Source organism: Corylus avellana, chromosome 3 (assembly GCF_965113065.1).
Source record: "Corylus avellana chromosome 3, dhCorAvel1.hap1.2, whole genome shotgun sequence".
Taxonomy (NCBI): Eukaryota; Viridiplantae; Streptophyta; class Magnoliopsida; order Fagales; family Betulaceae; genus Corylus; species Corylus avellana.
Window position 1 is genome coordinate 15,489,539 of NC_142492.1, and position 21,800 is coordinate 15,511,338.

Consider the following 21,800-nt stretch of genomic DNA (forward strand, 5'->3'; position numbering starts at 1 on the left):
ATGCTTTGACACCAAGCGATGCAGTGGCGTCAAACGACGTAGTAACAGGAACTCTTCCAATTTCATGTGGTAGAGCTTTTGTTCTTTTTAATTCAGGGGCAACACACTCGTTTGTGTCATATTTCTTTGCTAAAGCCTACTATCTAGAGTCTGAAGCCTTAGATGTAAATTTAGCAGTTGCTACACCAGTATGGAGTACAATTTTATGTACCTTAGTAGTTAAGGGTTGTCCTATTCTAGTTGAAAGCCATGTCATGCCAGGGAATCTCGTTATCTTTGAGATGAACGGGTTTGATATTATTTTAGGCATGGATTGGCTATCCATGTATGATTCTTGCATGGATTGTTTCCACTAGGAGATCGTCTTTAAACCACCGGGAGCAGCAGAGTTCAAGATTCGGGAGAATTAGAATACCAGCACATTCAAATTGATATCTGCACTACAGGCGACCAAATTAGTAAGAAGTGGGTGTTCAGGATACTTGGCTTGCTTGACAGAAGAAAAATCGGGATGCAAGATTGAGGAAATACCTATAGTACGAGAATTTGTGGACGTTTGTCAAGAAGAGCTGCCAGGGATACCGCCGGATAGGGAGACCGAATTCACCATTGACTTATTACCAGATACCCACTCATATCCAAGGCTCTGTACAGAATGGTGCCGCTGAAACTCAAGGAACTCAAGGATCAGTTACAAGAACTTCGGGACAAGGGTTTTATCCGCCCTAGTGTTTCTCCATGGGGAGCACCGGTTATTCGTGAAGAAAAAGGATGGGTCGATGAGACTATGCATCGACTATTGGGAACTGAATAAGGTGACAATCAAGAAAAGATATCCACTGCCGAGGATTGATAACCTCTTTGACCAGCTCCAAGGGTCATAGGTATTCTTTAAGATTGACTTTCGTTTCAGCTATCACCAACTCAAAATTCAAGAGAAGGATGTACAGAAGACGGTGTTCTGAACAAGGTATGGGCATTATGAATTCTTAGTAATGCCTTTTGGGTTAACTAATGCTCACTAATGCTCTGGCAGCTTTCATGGATATGATGAACCGGATTTTTGGAGAGCTTGTCAATTGGTGTGTGGTGGTATTTATCGACGACATCTTAATCTACTCAAAGACTCGGGAAGAGCATAAGGAGCATTTGCAGACGGTGTTGAGCATCTTGAGGAAACACCAACTTTATGCGAAATTCAAGAAATGCGAATTTTGGTTAGACAATGTGGCGTTCTTAGGGCATGTTGTTACCAAGGATGGAATCGTAGTAGACCCAGGTAAAGTGGAAGCGATAGTCAATTGGGTGAGGCCATTGAATGCCCATGAGGTGCGAAGTTTTCTCGGTCATGCTGGCTATTATAGGAGGTTCGTTGAAGGATTTTCTTGGTTAGCTGCACCATTGACCAGACTTACAAGGAAGAACGAGAAATTCCAGTGGTCGGAGGAGTGTGAACAAAGTTTCCAAGAATTGAAGTAACGTTTAGTCACCGCACCAGTCCTCACTCTCCCATCAGGATCGGATGGATTTATAATTTATAGTGACGCCTCACACAACGGGTTGGGTTGTGTACTAATGCAGCAAGGGAAAGTAATCACCTATGCCTCAAGATAGTTGAAGACTTAAGAGCATAATTATCCGACTCACGACCTTGAGCTTTCTGCGGTAGTCCTTGCTCTTAAGATATGGCGACACTACTTATACGGGGAGTGTTGTGAAATCTACACAGATCATAAAAGCCTGAAATACTTCTTCACCCAAAAAGAGCTCAATATGCCAAAGGCATTGGCTGGAACTCCTAAAAGACTACGATTGTACGACCAACTACCACCCAGGGAAGGCGAATGTAGTTGATGATGCTCTCAGTAGAAAAACCATAGCTAGAAGCGTATCTGCCATGTTCACTATGCAAAAGGAACTACTCCTTGACCTTGAAAGGGTCGGAGTAGAGATGATGGTGGGGGAAATCCAGTCTTACATGAGTAGCCTAACCTTGGAGGTAACCTTAATGGAGCAAATTCGAACCGCCCAGTTATCGGACAATGAATTTATTAGAAGCCGTACAGAAGTGGAAAAAGGGGTACAATCGGATTTTCATATGGGTGGAGATGGGATATTAAAGTTTCGCAACAGAGTGTGCATTCCCAAGGATGCAGATCTGAAGAGAGTCATCTTGTTAGAAGCCCATTAGTCCCTATATAGAGTCCATCCAGGTAACACCAAGATGTATCGGGATTTACGTAGAAATTATTGGTGGAAAGGAATGAAGAAGGATATCTCATGGTATGTCGAACAGTGCCTCACCTGTTAGCAGGTCAAGGCGGAGCACCAGAGACCTGCAGGACCTTTGCAACCACTACCTATTTCTGAGTGGAAATGGGAACATATTTCGATGGATTTTGTGTCAGGCTTTCCTCAAGCTCCTAGTGGCCAAGATGCAGTATGGGTCATTGTTGATCGGTTGACTAAGGCTGCGCACTTCCTACCCATCAAGATGACCTACAGTATGGACCGACTTGCCGAGATCTACATCAAGGAGATCGTACGATGACATGGGATTCCTGTGTCAATTGTGTCGGATTGTGATCCAAGATTCACCTTTAGATTTTGGCGGAGTTTACAGGAAGCATTGGGAACAAAGCTAACCTTCAGCACAACATTTCACCCTCAAACAGATGGATAGACTAAACGGACGATTCAAACCTTGGAAGATATGTTGCGACTATGTGTTTTGGACTTCAAAGGAAGCTGGATTCAGTACATTCCGTTGATAGAGTTCACTTACAACAATAGCTATCACGCTAGCATCGAGATGGCACCCTATGAAGCCTTGTACGGGAGGCGGTGTAGGTCACCATTATACTGGGACAAAGTAGGTGAAAGGAAACTGCTCGGACCAGAGATCATTCAAGACACCCGTGAGAAGATAACAATGATTAAGCAGAGATTAGCAGCAGCTCAGAGTCGACAGAAGAGCTACGCCGATGTTAGGCGACGAGAACTGGAGTTTGAAGTTAGCACAAAGGTCTTTCTCAAGGTTGCCCCTATGAAAGGAGTAATGAGGTTCAGAAGAAGAGGGAAGCTGAGCCCCATATTTGTGGGTCCCTTTGAGATTCTCGAGAAGATCGGCATAGTGGCATATCATTTGATACTACCACCAAACTTGACAGGAATTCACAACGTATTTCATATATCCATGCTAAGGAAGTACACACCAGACCCCACGCACGTATTGGAAAGCGAGCCTCGTATCTGTTTGAGTGAAAGTTGACGAGGATAGCGAGGTGGACGGGCCTCAAAGCGACTCTGACGCATCAAGTACTTTCCATAGTCGGTTGGTTAGTTTGTTTATCAAATTCCGAGGACAGAATTTTTATAAGGGGGAGGATCATGACAATCCTAAGTCCCTTTAGGGTGTTTTTAGTTGACTCATAGATTTTTAAAAAGGAGTTGGCTTAGGTTAACAATGAGAATAGACGAATTAAAAATATATAATAATAATAATAATAATAATAATAATAATAATAATAATAATAAAATAGTAAAATATAAATAATAAAATAAAGAAGAAAATATATATATATATATATATATATATATATATATATATATATATATATATCCCTAGGCGCCGACTACAAAGGAAAACCCTAAGCGCCTTAAAACCTATTTTCGTGTCTCTTTTGTACAACCTATTTAATGGAATCAAACAAGCTCTTGCCGCACACCAAGAAAGAAAAAAAAAAAAAAAAATTCTGCCGCTCACTGTTTCTCCTCACGTCGCCCTCCTAGTATTTTTTTCACCCAACCCTCAGTATGTGTCAGGTATGGTTTCTCTTGCCTCACAGATTGCTTTTCTTCTTCTTATATATATATATAGTTAGGGGTGGCAAAATAGGTACCTAACACGACCCGATTACAACCCTCGGGTACTCATTACACGATTATGACACGAAAATAGTCGGGTAGCCTGACATGACCCGTTTTACCCGTTTAAAATAATTGGGTCTAATCAGGTTGACACGACCTAATTACCCTAAACTATAAAGTAAAAAATAAAAATTCAAAATTCAAAATAGTAATAATAATACTAAGACATCAATACAGTCAATGCAAAAAATTGAGTTCCAAGATATTAAAGGCTTTAATAAAAGATAAGAAAAAGAAAAAAAAAAAAAAAAAAAAAAAAAGAAGAAGGAAAGTGACCATAATTGACAAATTGTACTCCAAGAGAAATTACTAAACTCATAATTTCACCTAAACTTAAAACAAGCAAGCATATTGACTAAGTTCATTTATTAAAATAATTTTTAGTATAAAGAAATTTAGTTTTGCTCAAATTACATTCCACTAAAAAAGAATTATGTATATTTCAACACAAAATATAATATATGTAATCTGTTGAAATTAAAGGTCTCATAACAGAGATGAATTTTGCAAATCATTTGAAAAAAAAAAAACAAAAAAAAAAAAAATTAAGGGCAAAAAGCAAGAAGAATTTTTTAAATTAAAATCATTTAATTAAATATTTAAATATAAAAAAGGCCCTACCTAAATTTGTTGTCTTAGGCCTCAAAATCTATTAAGTCGGACCTACTCGAGGGGGTGGTTTGGACGCTTGGTTACTAGTAAGCCACTTGGCCCTCATCGTAATACACCTCTAGGTAACTTTGCTCCTAGCTTTTGATAGTTGACATCTCCTTGCAGGCATAAAACTATCTATAAATTGTGTACATAAATATCATAGGAAGAAAATTAAATTTCTGATCACAAGTACAAGGCCAATCTAGGGCACATAGTTCACACAATGTTTTAGATTATAAACAACGGTCTTCAAGCAAACCGGCTACAGAAGTCCATAGAGGACAAATAAGAGAGAGAGAGAGAGACAGAGAGAGAGAGAGAGAGAGATTGCATGATATATGCACTGTTTTTCTTCTTCTAGATCAGTTTTCATACAAATGAAGAAGCTTCCACAAGAATATTAATGAGAAAGCTAAAGTGCCCGCGACGTGTATAAAATGATGCAGAAGATTGCTACACACCTTAGGCACTAGGTGGGATAAAATTAAAATTAAAATATGTGATACCACAAATATACATTGATGACCCATTACAATCATAACAGATGATCAAGAATGCCTCCAATTCTTGCCAGAAAAAATAGGAAAAATATTGAAGAGGTCCCTAAGATTTAACCTTTTATCAAAACAGTCCCTAATGTTTAAAATTAAACGAATCACTCTTTAAGACATGCTCTGCTATCAAATTGCTCCCTTCATATATCTATAGTCATCAATACCTCATAAAGCATAAAGTCTAAGTAGGGACAAAACTAAAATTTCTATTTCAAAATGATCAAAATATGAATGAGATTGAGGGGTAAAAAGTGTCAACATTTCCATCATAGCAATAAAGAAAAAGATAATAAAAAAAAAAAGCTAACAAAAACAAAATAATAAAGAAAAAAAGAAACAAAACTCAAAACTATATCAACATTAGATTCATAATTCCTTGCAAAATACAAATTAGGTTCCCATGGGCCAATGGCTATTATGCCACTTCACTTGAAGTCTTGAAGGATCCATGAAGGCAGCCATGATCCACCCATATAATCAAAGTCCAAAGATATGAATTATAAAACACCACAAATATGATCATTTTAAGAAATATTAATAGATTATGCTCCAAATGAATTTGGAATGTCACAGGAAATTGTTAAAACCTCATCTTCTTTGCCATCCAAGTCCAACTTCATTTGTGTGAGTTTTCTATCAAAAAATAAGAAGAATTAGTGTTATTTTATTATAGTGTAGTAAAAAAATAATACAAGTAAACGAAGAAATTAAATATGCAAATAACCAATATTACCTTCATCTCCATATAACCAATTTCTAGTACAAGCTAATGCCTCAGCAATATCAGGCTTGAGTGAGCTCCTATATTGATCAATCACACGTCCACCAGTGCTAAAAGTGGATTCCGAAGCAACAGCAGAAACAAGAATACTCAAAACATCACGAGCCATGGCAGCTACTTCATGATAACGAAATTGATTTCCTTTCCAAAATGAAAGGATGTCAAATGTATCATCCAAATCTATAGACCTAGGTTCCTCCAAATAAATGTCCAATTGATTCTTTTGGAAATTAATATCATCTCCAGCAAATGCTAAATAGTCCTACATGAAACAAAGAGAATATAAACATAAATAATTGAGTATATATATATATATATACTAAGTTACTAACAAGATAAGAAATTAATAATATTATTCACCCTTTGCCAAGATAGTTTTGCACTAGGTACTTGGGACCGCTGAATAGTTATGGAGCTTGAACTTGAAGTATTAGAAGAAGCACTATACTCCATAAAAATGTTCTTTATTTTCTCACGAACATTCTTGAACTGTATAGAATCCATAACTCCATAGATCTTTGTATAGTAATAATTTAAAAGGTGAAGCTTGTAACGAGGATCTAATATAACTGCTATGGCCAACACTGTACTGAATTCTAACCAATACTTCTCAAATTTAGAGATCATTTGAGTTGCCATTAATCTCTTATGCTTATCTTCGCTCACAAGGTCTTCCTTCAAGGATAAATAAATCATGGCAACTACGGAAAAGTATAAGTTGGCAGTGGGATACTTAGTTGCAGAAAAAACACATGTAGCTTCATAAAAGCAAGCTAAGAAACTACTGATATCACCCACATTTTTCCATTCAAGTGCAATAGGACAATGCGGCTTATAGTTTGAATCAGTCATCTCCAAATAACTAAAAGCACTCCCATAATGAATAGCACTCTCTAGCATAAGATAGGTAGAATTCCATCTGGTTGGCACATCTTATTTTAACCCCTTATGACTGTCCAATGACATTTGATTTACCGTATGAAGAAATTTTTGTTTTCACCCTTGTGATCCCTTAACATACTTCACGCTATCTCGAACCTTTTCGATAACATCATCAATTTCTTTTAATCCATCTTGCACAATCAAATTAAGAATATGGGCACAACAACGCATATGAAAGAACTCACCTTCACAAAGAAGGGCTTTCTCAATGTTCAGTGTTTGCTTTAATAACTCAACACAACGATTATTGGCAGAAGCATTGTCCAATGTTATAGTGAAAATCTTGTTCTCAATCCCCCATTCTTGTAGCAAATCATATATCTTTTCTTTCAAAGAAACACCATCATGTGGTGGGGGTATAAATAAAAAGTTTAACACCCTTTTAGTTAATACCCAATCTTTGTTAATAAAATGTGCAGTAAGGCACATATATCCATCAGTTGTAAAAGAAGTCCACATATCAGATGTTAAACAAATCCTCCCAAGACAAGCATGCAACATAGATTTAATCATTTCTTTCTCCCTCATATGCATCTTAACCAAATCTGCCTTAGCAGTATTTCTAGATATAGATGGTACATCACCACGCAGGTACTGTTGTAATTGTCTTACACCATCATATTCAACAAATGAAAAAGGCAAATCATGCTTAATAATCAAAGCAACCAACAATTTTCTATATATTTTGGGATCAAATTTAGAGTCACTTACTGACAGAGATCCTGCTTTCCTAGTTAAGAGCATCTGCCCAACATCACGAGTGTTGCCCCCCCGCAAACTTGAATGTGCTTTCTCAAATTCCTAGTTCTTTATGAACTTCGAGCCTTGTATTTGTTACCACATGTCTTGCATTTTGCCTATACCTCCGGGTCATTTGGATTAGCATTATTAATGACATCATAAAATTGCCAAACAGTTGAGGTCTTCCTCCGCTTCTTTCCCATTTTGTTACTCCCAGTCCCCATAGAAACAGAGTCATCTTGTAGTGAATGTAATTCAACCACATCGTTGTCAATGTCGAATGCATCTTCAATAAGTTCTTCAATATTCATCTATACACAAAATCATTAGTTCAAGTATATGACTATATGCTATATAACTATAAGGGAAAAATATAAAAAAGCCCCACAAACTACCAGCCGTTTTCGATTTAGCCCCCTAATGTTCCAAAAGTGATAAAGTAGCCCCCCAAACTACCAAATTATTGCATTTTGGCCACTCCGTTAGTCAAAACCGTCAGTTTGGACGGAAACTGCAAAACGACGTCGTTTGTTACAAGTAAGTTACTACAATGCCCTTTTGAGAAAAATATAAAAAAGCCCCCTAAACTACCAGCCGTTTTCATTTTAGCCCCCTAATGTTCAGAAAGTGATAAAGTAGCCCCCTAACTACCAAACAGTTGTAATTTGACTACCCCGTTAGTCATTACTGTCAAATATGATAGAAAATTCAAAACTACGTCGTTTTGACAATGGTAAGTTACTAAAATGCCCTTCTAGAAAAAAAAATCATATTAAAACAAGCACGCTAAATGGCGCCGTTTTGCTTGAAATTAGGGTTTCCTTACACTTACCAAAACGGCGCCGTTTTGATAAGTGTTAGGAATAAAAAGAAAAAACCTTAGACACCACGCAGAAAAAACCCCCAACCCCAGTTTATCTCTCTCCCCCAAACCGCCGACCACCACATCGTTCTATCTCGGGCAACCTTCTCCCTCAAGTGAAAAAAAGGCAACGCCCCTCTCTCTCTTTCTCTCAAAACGACTGCCCCTGCCACCACCATCCATCACCGCCGGCCACACCATCCACTAGCTACGAAGCGCCACCGAAAAATTCTTACCCATTGTAGAAATCAAACAAAAAAATCACGTTCGTAGATAAACAACACCGATCCGACAGCTATACTATGAAATACAATAAAAAGATTGAGTTATGGGTAAGATTTATAGGCTGTCGGAGATAGACGACGTGGTGGCCGGCGGTTTTGGGGACAAAGATAAACTGGGGTTGGGGGTTTTTTCGTGGGTCACCTACGTGGGGTCTAGGGTTTTTTCTTTTAATTCCTAACACATACCAAAGTAGCAACATTTTGGTAAGTGTAAGGAAACCCTAATTTCAAGAAAAACGGTGCCGTTTTGCTTGCTTGTTTTAATATGATATTTTTTTCCAAAAATGGCATTTTGGTAACTTACCATTGCCAAAACGATGTAGTTTTAAAATTTTCATCATATTTGACGGTAATGAATAACGGAGTGGCCAAATTGCAATTGTTTGGTAGTTTGGGGGCTATTTTATCACTTTTTGAATATTAGGGGGCTAAAATGAAAACGGCTGGTAGTTTGAGGGGCTTTTTTATATTTTTCCCAAAAGGGCATTGTAGTAACTTACCTGTAACAAACGACGTCGTTTTGCAGTTTCCGTCCAAACTGACGGTTTTGACTAACGGAGTGGCCAAAATGCAATAGTTTGGTAATTTAGGGGGCTACTTTATCACTTTTGGAACATTAGGGGGCTAAATCGAAAACGGCTGGTAGTTTGGGGGGCTTTTTTATATTTTTCCCTAACTATAAATTGAATATTTAAGAATAAATTAAAAGCCATATATAGCTAAGTGAAATAAAATAATCCAAAGCAAACAAATTCTCTGTATGCCCATTTATGTAAATTCTAAGTGAAATAAATTGATTAAATTCTAAGTGAAATAAAATTCTCTGTATGCCCACTTATGCAAACAAATTCTCACAGACACTGTGTCTAGAAGTTTACTCGTTAAACATATGTACATGTTCCAATAATTCCTCCTAAATCCTAATAAATTATAGTAATTCATCCCCTTGTTATCACAAGCACCAGGAATGCCCAAATCTTGCAAAAGAAACTTTCAATTTTAGTATATTTTTTATAATCAAGATTTTTGGCAGCCAACAAATGCATTACACTATTACAGCCCAAACCACCGAGGGAAAATTACAATTCCTTTAGCCTTTATTATATGAATAAACGTAACTAATGTTTAATGACACTGAACTCAGAAGAGGAAGAAAAAAAGTGTGGATTTTTGTTTGCTTTTCTTACTTTATTAGTTTATTTAATTAGTCCAAGACTTACTTCCAAATCATAACAGATTCACAAAATACCCAAAATCAGAGTCCAAAGATAGAGACTAGAGAGAGTAAGAGACATACAGCCATACCAGAGACAGAGAGGCGCGGCTGACGGCGAGGAGGCGTGGCTGACGGCGATGGTGACTTGGTGAGGACGGCGAGTTGGCAATGGTGAGGATGCCTTGACCCTTGCTAACGCCTAATGGCGATGGCGAGCAGGGAGACCCGAGAGAGAGAGAGAGCCGAGACTCTAGAGGGAGAGTCGGGAGACAGAGGGAGAGTGACGAGTGAGAGAGGCAGGTAGAGGCACGGTTTAGGATTCTAGGTTTATTGAATACTGAGTCTGAGTGCAAGCAATCTGAAGCAGAGAGGCAGAGAGTGCCGTTTGGCCCGTCTGCCTTATCTTGAAAAAAAAAAAAAAAAAAGGGTCGAACCCGCCAGACACAAAATTATCGGGTCTTAATCGGGTAGACACGATTACGACCCGAACCCGATAAGCCCAAACCCAATACCTATTTTTTCGTGTCGTGTTTATGTCGGGTTCACAGTTCGTGTCAAAATTGTTGGCCCTAGTATATAATACTTATTTAAGAGCACAAGTGTTTCGTCAAAATTTTAGTATTTTTCTTGCCTTCGTTGCCGTGTGGTAAGGTAGTATTTTTCTTGCCTTTGTGAACCCTTCACGTGATGCCATAGCTCACATCTAATTTGTCCCTTGTGGGAACAGGTGATGATTATGTGCCATGCTTATATTTTGACCCTAGCTAGTCAAATCTTAATATAGTATCTGCCTACACTCAAACCATTGACCTGCTAATAATCACTGCCATATATATATATAAGGAATAAAATAATTTCTGAATATTGTTGGGAAGCATACCTAGATACCTAAGTAAGTTCATTCTCAATTTATTAGCAAGCCAACTCATAATAGTAATAGAATGCTTTACTGTGATGCGTATGAGGGTAGTAGCGTGCCTGTATTTTTTTTTTCAGGAGATTAGTTAGCAGTCAGAGGTAAGTGAATTTACTATCCCTTCCAGAAAAAATTATCATGTCATGCTATTTACGCAATTTTGTTTCAAACTGCAAATGATTATTTTGTTTATATTATGGAATTATGCTGCATGGATGACAAGTTTGAGAAAAAGAAACATTGTGAAAATAGTGATGCTTATAAAGAGAATTTTGAGAAAATGATAGTAAACCCTCCTACATGATGTCCTACGATGTATCTAGAGATGTACAAAGAAAATACAAGAAGTGAGGAAAGAATGTTTTAAAATGAGGGCACATGTAGGGAGGAGTGTATTTTTGGCCCCAAGAGAAACAAGAGAGAAGCTCGGTACTGATGCTAAGGATGGAGGCGCAACCGTTGAAAGTGGCTCTGTCAGAAGGTGGTTCCATCATAGTTTTTTTTTTTGCCATGCGGAGTGCACCCAGAGTAAATCGGTTGGCCAAGGGACGGGGCTGCGGCCACTGTATCTCATCCCAGGTCGCACGGACTGCGCAACCCTAGTATACAGGGGTAACAATATACATGGGCCTTAGTATGAGATAAAGACTATCAACACTTTTGTTGATGATAATATATTTTATGTGCATTTTGTTTTCCTTAAAAAAATACTAGGAATATACGTAGTTATGAGTTCAAATTTTCAAAACGGGACAAGGAGTAAAACTGCTTATGGTTGTGGATTTCACTTACTGGGCCCTTTTTGGGCTCATCAGTTTTATTTCTTGTTTCAGGCGGTGATCAGGTTGCACTAGGAGGCCGGAATGGGGGCGGGCATATTTAGGATTTCTTATGATTTCATATTAGTCAAGTTAATAAGTGCGTTGGCACAGTTTTCTTTTTGAGATTGACAAATTTGTTTTAATAAGGATCTCTATCTCGTTGTGAGACATATTTTTGTTAAACAGGAACATTTCAGTTTAGATATTATTTTTGGACATGATATTCTAGACTTTCATGCATTCATTGTTATACTAGTATTGTTTAGTTGATAAACCTTATGGATCTTTGCGAGTAAGAAAAATTATTAACAAACCTAACCCTAATGGGCTAGGGATGTTACAATTAGCATGCTAAAGTAGCTTGTCCAGGTCTAGGTCACCTCTAAATTGCTCAAAACACTCGCCCAAAGGGTCCTCAAGACTAGGCTCCTTAACAATATCCTCAACATTTTCCTGATTCCTAAGTGTGGTTGTGGCTTAGACATTCTCATGATAAGAATTACTAGTGTCATCCTCATCAATCAATGTATTGCGCTCTCGCCATCTCCTAACTTTGAAGCTCTTTTTCCTCATTGTCATCCTCTATGCTCTCATTGTCCCAATATTGAGTCATTGGGTCAAGTTGATGTTCAGATGCATGTTCATTCTTACTCTGATCAATTCATTTTCCCATTACTGCGGTAGCTTGAGTGTCGGCATCTTTGAGCTCTTGTATGGATTGTCGTAGTTCTTGTATGCCCTGGTTGGCTATTTCCTTGAACACATTCAGAGTGTCTTCCAATGAAGATTGTTGAGGAGGATAAGTGCACGATAAAGGGGTAGAAAATTGATTGTCGAACTGTGGATATTCAGGATTGTACAGTTCGTAGGAGCGGGGAGCATAATTTTCTGTAGCATGAGCTTGCCACGAGATATCAAAATGATTGCTCTAGTCTGGAGTGTAGAAATTGAAATTTGATTTAGACCCCGAATTGGAGAAGTTGGTGTTCATCTGCTCATCTGAAAAATTGGAAAATTGTCCCCTAGATGGACAATTACTTGAACTATGATAAGGGTTAGAGCAGTATGAATATGGTCTATGTCGGTGAAAATGATGAGAATAGTTGGTAGGAGCGGGTGTCCTACAACTAGGGGTGGTATTAAAATTACCTAAAGGAAAATTCATGTTTATTCTCACTCTTTAAACAAAACACACTTCGACATGAAACATTAACCAATTTTTTTTTTGTTTTTTTTTTAAATAATTTTTTTTTTTTTAAAAAAAAAAACTCACAAAACGGACCAAACATAAGTTTGGCAAAATTTTAGGTGATGGCCCGTTTTGGTGCAGTCTGCGGAGGTGCGCTCGAGCATAAGTGTGCGTGATGTCCACTGCTAGTGCGCTTGATCATCACTGAAGTGCAATCGAGCGTGAATGCGCAGTGTGCTTGAGCGTAGGCCCGAAGTGTCGAGCATAGTTGAGGCTCGCTTGCTGCCCAGGTGTAGGAGTGCGCTCGATCGTAGGTGAGGTGCGATCGAGCTTATTGGCAAGGACAAGATTTCTACGAAATTGCAGAAAGGTAAGAACAACAATTTTTTTTTTTTTTTTTTTTTTTGGTTTTAGTAACTGTAATCAGAAACAAATAAAAACAAAAAGAAACAAATTGTAAAAGAAAATAATTAGTAGAAAAATAAAATCAATTTAAACAAAAATTCATTTGCACAAACAAACAAATCCCCGGCAATGACGCCAAAAACTTGATGTGCAAATTATAATTACTCGAAAGTGCATGAGTTGTGTGTAGTACAGATTATGCAAGTGCGAGGTCGATCCACAGGGAAATGCATTGCAAAAATTAATTTATATCTAAACTAATTATATTCTAACTTAGTTCCAAAGTTTGTCGTGCAAAACGATAAATTAAATAAATAAAAAAAACTGAAATAAAACAAATGATAAACGACACTAAGGTATTTAGCATCCACCTCACCAAATCAAAGCTCACATTCTCATGTTTCATTCATATATCCGTCAAGAAATTAAACTCTATGCATGTTCTATTGTTTTTATAAAATCCTATTGAAACATTCAATGAATCCATCTCTATTACGAAAAACAAAACATATCTAGTTTAGTTCGAAAGATCCAATGTATCCATGCTTTGCACAAAAGACAATGGATATCCAAAGTAAACCAAAAGATGAAATGTATCCGTTAGATGAAACATAATGAATATCCAACGTTTTCAGTATTTATAAACAATAATCAATTACAATTTTGTCACACAATTGAATTAAAGCGAACATACAATACATTAAACGACGGAATTGTACGAACAAATCATGAAAATACGTAAACAAATCAATGGTGAGGCTTTATCTTCAACCTTAGTTGAAGATTTAGCCTTTCATGACAACAGAAATCTTAAGAAAACTAAAGTTCTTCATTCAAATAAAAGTACTTACAAAAGAATTGGAGTTCAAAGCTCCAAAAACCCAGAAACCATGAATTTTGACAAAGTACGGCACCCCTAGCGCTTCTCCGTATGTTTACAATAGAAAAGAATGATATTTACAAGCTAATTTTAGGGTTTCAACATTGCCAGGTCGGCCGAGTGCCCTCGATCACACTCTAGGTGAGATCGATTGCATTCAAGCATGCACTTTCCAATTTCGATGGGCACGAGTGCGCTCGATCACACTATATGTGCGCTCGAGCGCACTACCTATGGAATTAGCTAAATCTTGTGAAATATTACTTTGTAGATCTTTGAGTTAGTTTTCCAATGACACCAAGATCGCTTCAATCCGAGCTCTATAACTTTAGATATGGCCTTTTTAGTGGGACTCGTCGGGTGCGAATCATTGCTCAATCCAAATTTGCTGCCAACGCTTCCTGAAGTGTCTTAAGCCCCAAAATTAATGGATTTTCCCTTTAAAGGCGTCGTTTTCCCTTTGCAACCTACAATACATTAAAACACTAAAACTAACCAAAACATCATAAAATAATAAAGCTAAAGGCTTAGCAAATGCAAATTAAGGGGTCCAAATATGCAATATTTGGCACTCATCACGCACCTCCACAGACAGCACCAACAGACCGGCAGTAGCTGAAAATTTTGCCAAAAATTTATTTTTGGTCCTTTTTGTGAGTTTTTAAGTTTTAGTTTTTTTTTTTTTTTTTTTTTTTTAATTTTTTTTTTTTGGTATTGTGTTAGTCTTTTTTTTTTTTTTTAGTTTATTTTCTTAAAAATAATAATAATAAAACACAATGGTTAATGTTACATGTGGGATATTTGCATGTTAAAGAGTGAGGGTGATGCATGAATTTTCATTTTGATGATTTTAATAATTTTTCTGTACAACATGATTCTCCTAGTTGTGAGACACCAACTCCTATCAACTACCCTCACAATTTTTACCCACATGAACCATGTTCATACTGCTCCAATCCTTAATCATCGTTCTAGTAATTGTCCATCTTGGGGACAATTTTCTAATTTTCCATATGAGCAAATGGACACTAATTTCTCCAGCCTGATGTTTGAATCAAGTTCCAATTTTTACACCAGAGGATGGAACAATCATTCTGATTTCTCATGGTCAGCTCAGGCTATAAAAAATTATGCTCCCCAATTTGATGAATTACACCATTCAGACTATCCGTTGTTTAATATCCAAGTCCTTTATCCTTCATCATGCAATCAAGTGCCACAATCGCAATTATCATTGGAAGACACATTCAAAGCATTCATATAGTCAAATAACCAAACCTTACAAGAGCTTAGGAATGTCACCTTGGGCAATAGCCAGTACATACAAGCTTAAAAATTACACTGTGGAGCTTAATAATGTTACCTTGGGCAATAGCCAGTGCATACAAGCTTAAAAATTACATTGTGGAGCTTAAGAATTCCACGATGGAAATGAAAGGTCTTGCCATGGCCAACACTCAAGCAATTGCCAAGTTGGAAGGACAAATCAATCATTTAGTTGCTAAACTCAACATAATAGAGGAAGAAGAGCTTCAAAGTCAATTGATGGTTGACAGGCACTACATGATTGATGAAGATGACTCCAGTAATTCTTATTATGAGCATGTCCAAGCCATCACCACACTTGAGAGGGAGGAAATTGTGGATAACAATGAGGAGAAAGAAAAAAAAGAGCAAGTTGAACACCCTGAGCAAGTTGAGCATCCAGAGAACAGTGAGTCCCCAGCAAATCCTAATCGGTCCAGTGACAAGTAAGTGAGTACTAAAGCTTCTGCCTGTACCTAGTGAGACACATCAAGAACCCAAAACTTTATCTCCTGAATGTCTCAAATAGCCATTTTATGTCAAGATACTCAAGGACTTATGCACCCAAGTGCGCAAATCTAGGAACCACTTTCTTAAGAAGATCCTTCGAAGAAAGCAAGTTGGCTACATAAGATGGCAAAACATCCTTACAGAGTCCTATGAAGTTTTGAAGAAGAAAGGGTGAAAGGGATTGATTGGACATCCGAATCATTGGGGAAAAGGGCTGTAAAGTTTTCTTTTCCAGTTTATTTTATGCACTTCACCCCATGTTGTGCCAAATACCACCTAAATTAATAGACAATATTCAGTACGTTTTATTCGCAAGTGCACAAACCAAAACGATAGTATAGCAGGCAAATACAAGATCATTTCCATGAGGATTGGTAATTTTGCTTGGAAGTAATTTCCTATTTAATTAAAGGAATTAGACTAAATGTCACAGATTTAATTTAATAATAAAATAAACTAAAAGATTAACTAAGACTAAAAAGGATTAGGGTTTTGAAATCCACAGCTAACCATACTCATATAAGATTAACAATATGCAATCGTTCCAATTATATCAAGATACCTAATGTTTGCCAACCTAAGGACATGGTATCTGCTCCAGCTATTGATTTCCCTAAGCAATGAATTAGGCATGGTATCTACTTTAATTCTTTTCTCTCTCGAAGGATTTAGCATTACACTAAATTGTTCTTCAAGAAAGCATAAATCTATAAAAATCGACAACCACATGAAGCATAGGGCATGGAATCTACTCCCAGTTTCCCATGTTGATTAATCGAAGAACCTATGATGGGGTTCTTTTGTCACTCTATTATACTCAGGACTCGGTCATCCAAATTGACACAAATAACAAATACAAATCCAAACACAGGCCTATGTTTGTCAAGCACATTCATATGAAGAATTTAATTAAACAGGAAATAATCAAGTTAAATATCAAAAACATAATTGTAGCAAAAACACCAATATTGCAATCATACAGAGACATGATTAGGGCTTCAAACTAGCCATAATTAAAATACTAACTACATAATAAAATAAATGGGGAAGAGAAGAAAAACCCAAAACTCTTCTTGATCTAGCCTTCAGTTCTTTATCCCGAGCTTGTGTCTGATTCTCCCTTCTTCTCTCCCTCTATTTGGAGGAATAGAGGATCTATTTCTAGGCTTAGGAATGACCTTGGACGTTCAGAAGCATCTAATCAACTCACAAATCGAGTTGGAATTGGATTTAGAGTTAGAAACTGTGTGGAATCGTGTCTTCAGTTTCCCAGCGCACAAGTGCACTTGATCGCATGCCTGCGATCGATCCCTTGGCTTGGGTGCTCGAGCGCAAGTCTACGCTTGCTCCTGGCTGTGTGCACGATCAAGCGCTGCTGTGCTCGATCCTAGCAGTGCTGCGATCTTGCCTTTTAAGTTTGAGACTTGCCAGAAATGCTTCATTTTCTTCCAAACCTTAATCTACTAGAAAACTCTAAAAAAAAAAAAAAAAAAAAAAAAAAAGAGAAAAAAAAGAGAAAAAAAAAAAGAAAGAAAAAAAAAAGCAAAACATCAAATAATAACAATACTAAGAGATTAACATATGTGAATTATTGGGCTAGAATATGAAATGTTTAGCACTTATCACACCTCCAAACTTACATATTGCTAGTCTCTTAGCAATTCAAAACTAAAAATAAAAACAAACATAAAAACAAAAAGATAAATCATTCTTTTGTTGTACGATTGCATTTAGTGTATGCAACAAGCCTTTTAAACCCATAGGCATCCTTAGAAGATGAGTGAAGTCTCGTGAGGGTTTAACATAAAGGTGACCCACAAACATTATGTATACATGTTATCCCCAAAAATGCAGCATCATAAAAATCATAGTTATCATTCATTAGCAGACTTAATACAACAAACTCCATCTTCACAATTCCAAGAAATTAAGAGTTACTCTCCCTCACATGTCATTATGAGATATCACAAGATTCAGCTAGTGTTCAGTGAACTTAACACATAGTTTTGAGGTCTTTAAAAACTAATCTCAATCATGCATGTATCAATACTCTAAATTCATTAGACTTCCCAATGGATGTAATAACCAAAACATAACTTTCTTTTCTTTCTTTTTGGCCAGGCTGTGCAAAGCTTAATTTCCTTAAGCTTTCTAATTGACCCATGTAGTGAGTGTTAAGCTAATGACTCCCAAACCAAATAGTTTTAGGGCATTAGGTGTAAAGACACCCCTAAGGACTTACTAACTCGAGTCAAAAAGGCTACGAAACCAAACTAGTCATGCTTTTAATCAAATTAAAATTTTCACATTTTGACGCAAGAGGTCCAGTTACTTAGTAAAAATCTCACAATGATCAATTTTTTTTTTTTTTTTAACAATATATGCCCATGTTATTTTTCCAACAAGTTACCTAAGTTCATCCAAGAAAATGACAACACATATTGATTTCAGATTTCATACCCCACAGACTACATGCTAGTGTGCTTGTGAAAATTGAATTGAAACAAGTAATATCTCATGCTGACAAGGAAGGTAACACAACTCTAGCTCCCTAGTCATGTGATCATGTGTTCATTATGCTAAGCTCACCAATGAATTTCAAACAAAAATTTAAAAATCAATTGCATGTTCAAGAACAACATGTGAACCCATACCTCCAAACTTAAATGGCACAATGTTCTCTGTGTGTGGACATATAAAATGAATCAATGTAGGGGATTAGAGTACCTAACCCGTCACTACGGTGTAGAAGATGATGCTCCTGAAGCAGGTGGCAATCGTGCTAGAATGGACCGCAGCAATTCTTCTTGCCTCTCTAATCTTTGGTCTGCCAAGAACTTGTCTTCCCGAGGCTCCCTTCTCTGATCAGCCAGCTCAAACCGGAGGTATGCCAACTCATCACAGATGAAATGATACTCTGAAATGCCCATGGTGACGGTCTCCTCCTCCTCCTCCTCCTCCTTCTCAGCTGCAGGCTCATCCATGTCCATAGGCTCCTCCTCCCTCTCTACTTCAGCTGCTGGCGCCTGTGGTACCCGTGGCATGTGTGAGTAGCTCTGGTTCCATTGGATTCTACCAAATTGCATGTGTTCGGTTACGGGTCCATCCGTTGGAGTGCCCTTAATGCCCTTTTTTTCCGAAGGATCGTGAGTGAGTAGAAAAGGGAAAGGTAATCCCCATTTGTTGGTATTCTCAGCTCCTCATAAATGCACCCCATGCCAGAACTTATGTAGCTGATTCCAGATGATATCAGGAATGGAGCACCAATAGCCTTTATGAAAGGCATATATTGCAGTGAGAAAGAGGTTTCGTCTCTGAGTCTTGTGTCCTAAGGGACACGCATTCCGATGTAGGATAAAGTCTACTAGCCAGAGTCGTGGAGGTAGCTTGGCTTTGCTGGCACAGTTGCAGTGCTCATCGGCGTATTGTCCCTCACACATGTCTTCAATGATGTCTTCAATAGTGGGTGTGGAGGGACAAACTGCAAATTGATCTTTTGACTGGGGGCACTCATCATGGCACTTGAGAGTAGTTGCGATGTCCATAGTAGTGACCTCAATGTCAACTCCCTCAATGGATAAGGAGATGATACCTAGCCGGTTGCAGTCGTGAGTGAGGTGCTCATAAAATTGCTTAATCATGTGCTCGTAGGCGGTTGAGGTGACTGGCTTGAACAAGATAATGATGAGACTTGTAAAACTATGCATGTAAAAGACGACTAAGGTTAATTGCATCATATGACACGGTACACCAACATGTGCAGAATAATGACCATGGGCTTACTATATAGGTTAACTTCATAGTCAAGTGTGTGTGTGTGTGTGGGCCTTGGATCCAGTGATTTTCATGACCGACGCAACCATTGTCATTTGGTTGGTCATTACAGGACGTACATCACTAGTAGCATGGGCTACCCGAGGTCGGACTTGGTTGGGGAGCTAGTGGTAGACGGTAATGTACAATGGTCGGGGCACCAGCATTGTATTACAGGTCCTTCGGGACAGCGTCAACCCTGCTGAGAATGAGTAATATTTCGGGTAGACCATACTGTTGAATTATGACATGATTCTCATATTACATCATATATATTATATCTATATTGCATCTATGATAAATTGTCACCTCATAATACTGCATGTACTTTATAAACAACTAAGTTCACTATTTAATGACGGATACGTCATGTGCGTTTATACTTACTAAGTCGTCAGACTTATCCTTGTATTTTTTCCCCTTTTTCTCTATATGTACAACTATGTTGTTATAGATAGTTTAGCAAAAGATGGATACCGCAAAGCATCCGCTTATAGTGGAGGACTTGATCCGAGTGACACTTGAAGACCTATTGCAAGCTTAGGCCGGTGCTCATGGTAACTAGTACTTATTATGTTGTAGACTTAAGAGTTTTGATGCATGCTTGCATAATAAGGTATAACATAGATCAATTGTAAAGACAACATCTATAGTGTGATTTTAACTACTTTGATGATTCTTGGTAGATGTTCTAGTTATAATAATTAATATTTATAGAATCTTAATGTTTTCACTGTTTAGTATCCTCCATTTTGAAGAGTATAGATCCCTAAGTCTTATTCCTCACAGAATAAGACTCGGATACGAACCGTGTAGTTAATTAATTTCTAGGGCATTACACCCACCCCGAGTCACTTGGTGGTGGACCCTTAGGTGTCGGGAGGTGGTTTGGCTTGGGTAGCCGAACCCATTTTTGTTTTTTTTGTTTTTGTTAATTACCTCCCATAAACTATCACTCATTTACAAGTTGTTTCATGAATTGACAATTGTCACACTTAGGCAGATTGAACTACAATTTTGTTAAAAAAAAAAAAAAAACTTTTTTCGTTAGTCAACATGGTAAATTTAGTTTACATAAATATCTTTAAAATAATAATAAAAAAAAAATTCTAAAAAATAATTAAAAAAAGAAGAAGCATTTAATGCATTGCAGATGACGATGAACAGTTTCTTGGAGAGACCAACATAACAAAATTAATTTCCCACTACATTTAACCATCTTCCTCCCCCCCCTCGGCGCGGGGACAATTAGAGCATTATTAGTAGTCTCAGTAAATTTTATTCACCAAAATAATTAAAAATACATTTTTCTCTATTTTTACTATTAATTTTTTTAGAGCTTTTCTAACGCCTCACTATTTTAACAATCTACTTTCGGTATTTCATTTAAATATTTCTTTTCAAAGATTTGTTTATTTAGAGCATCTCCAGCAGGCTTTTAAACTAACTTTTAAGTTAAATTTAGCAATTTTAGTTCTTCAGCAGACCCTTTAGAATAGTAATTTTTCTAAAATTTGCTATAGTAAACTTTTATATTTAAAAGTTCACTGTAGCATATTCTAAAAAGTTGATTTTGAGGGGCTAACATAGCCATCAACTACTGGAGATGCTCTTATTTATTTAACTATTAAATGATAAGAGCGAAACAAAAAATAAAAAAAAAAAGAGAAAGAGAAACCATTTTTTTTATTCATTTGGTGAGTGAACAGTACTCATTATTAATAGTACTTCACACACTATTTTTTTTTTTTTTTTTTTTTTTCGGGTCAAATTGGTGAGACTAAAAAGAAAGATCTTAAGACTTTTTCATCAAATTGGCTCAACAAAATAACAAAAAGTAGTTTTGGTGAGGCTACAAATAGTGGTCTTAGAGTATTATTAGTAGTCTTACTAATTTTACTCTACACTTGTCTCTAGTTTAACTATTAACTTTTTAAAAATATCTCTAACGGCCTCCCTATTTTAATAATTTACTTTTATTATTTTATTTAAATATT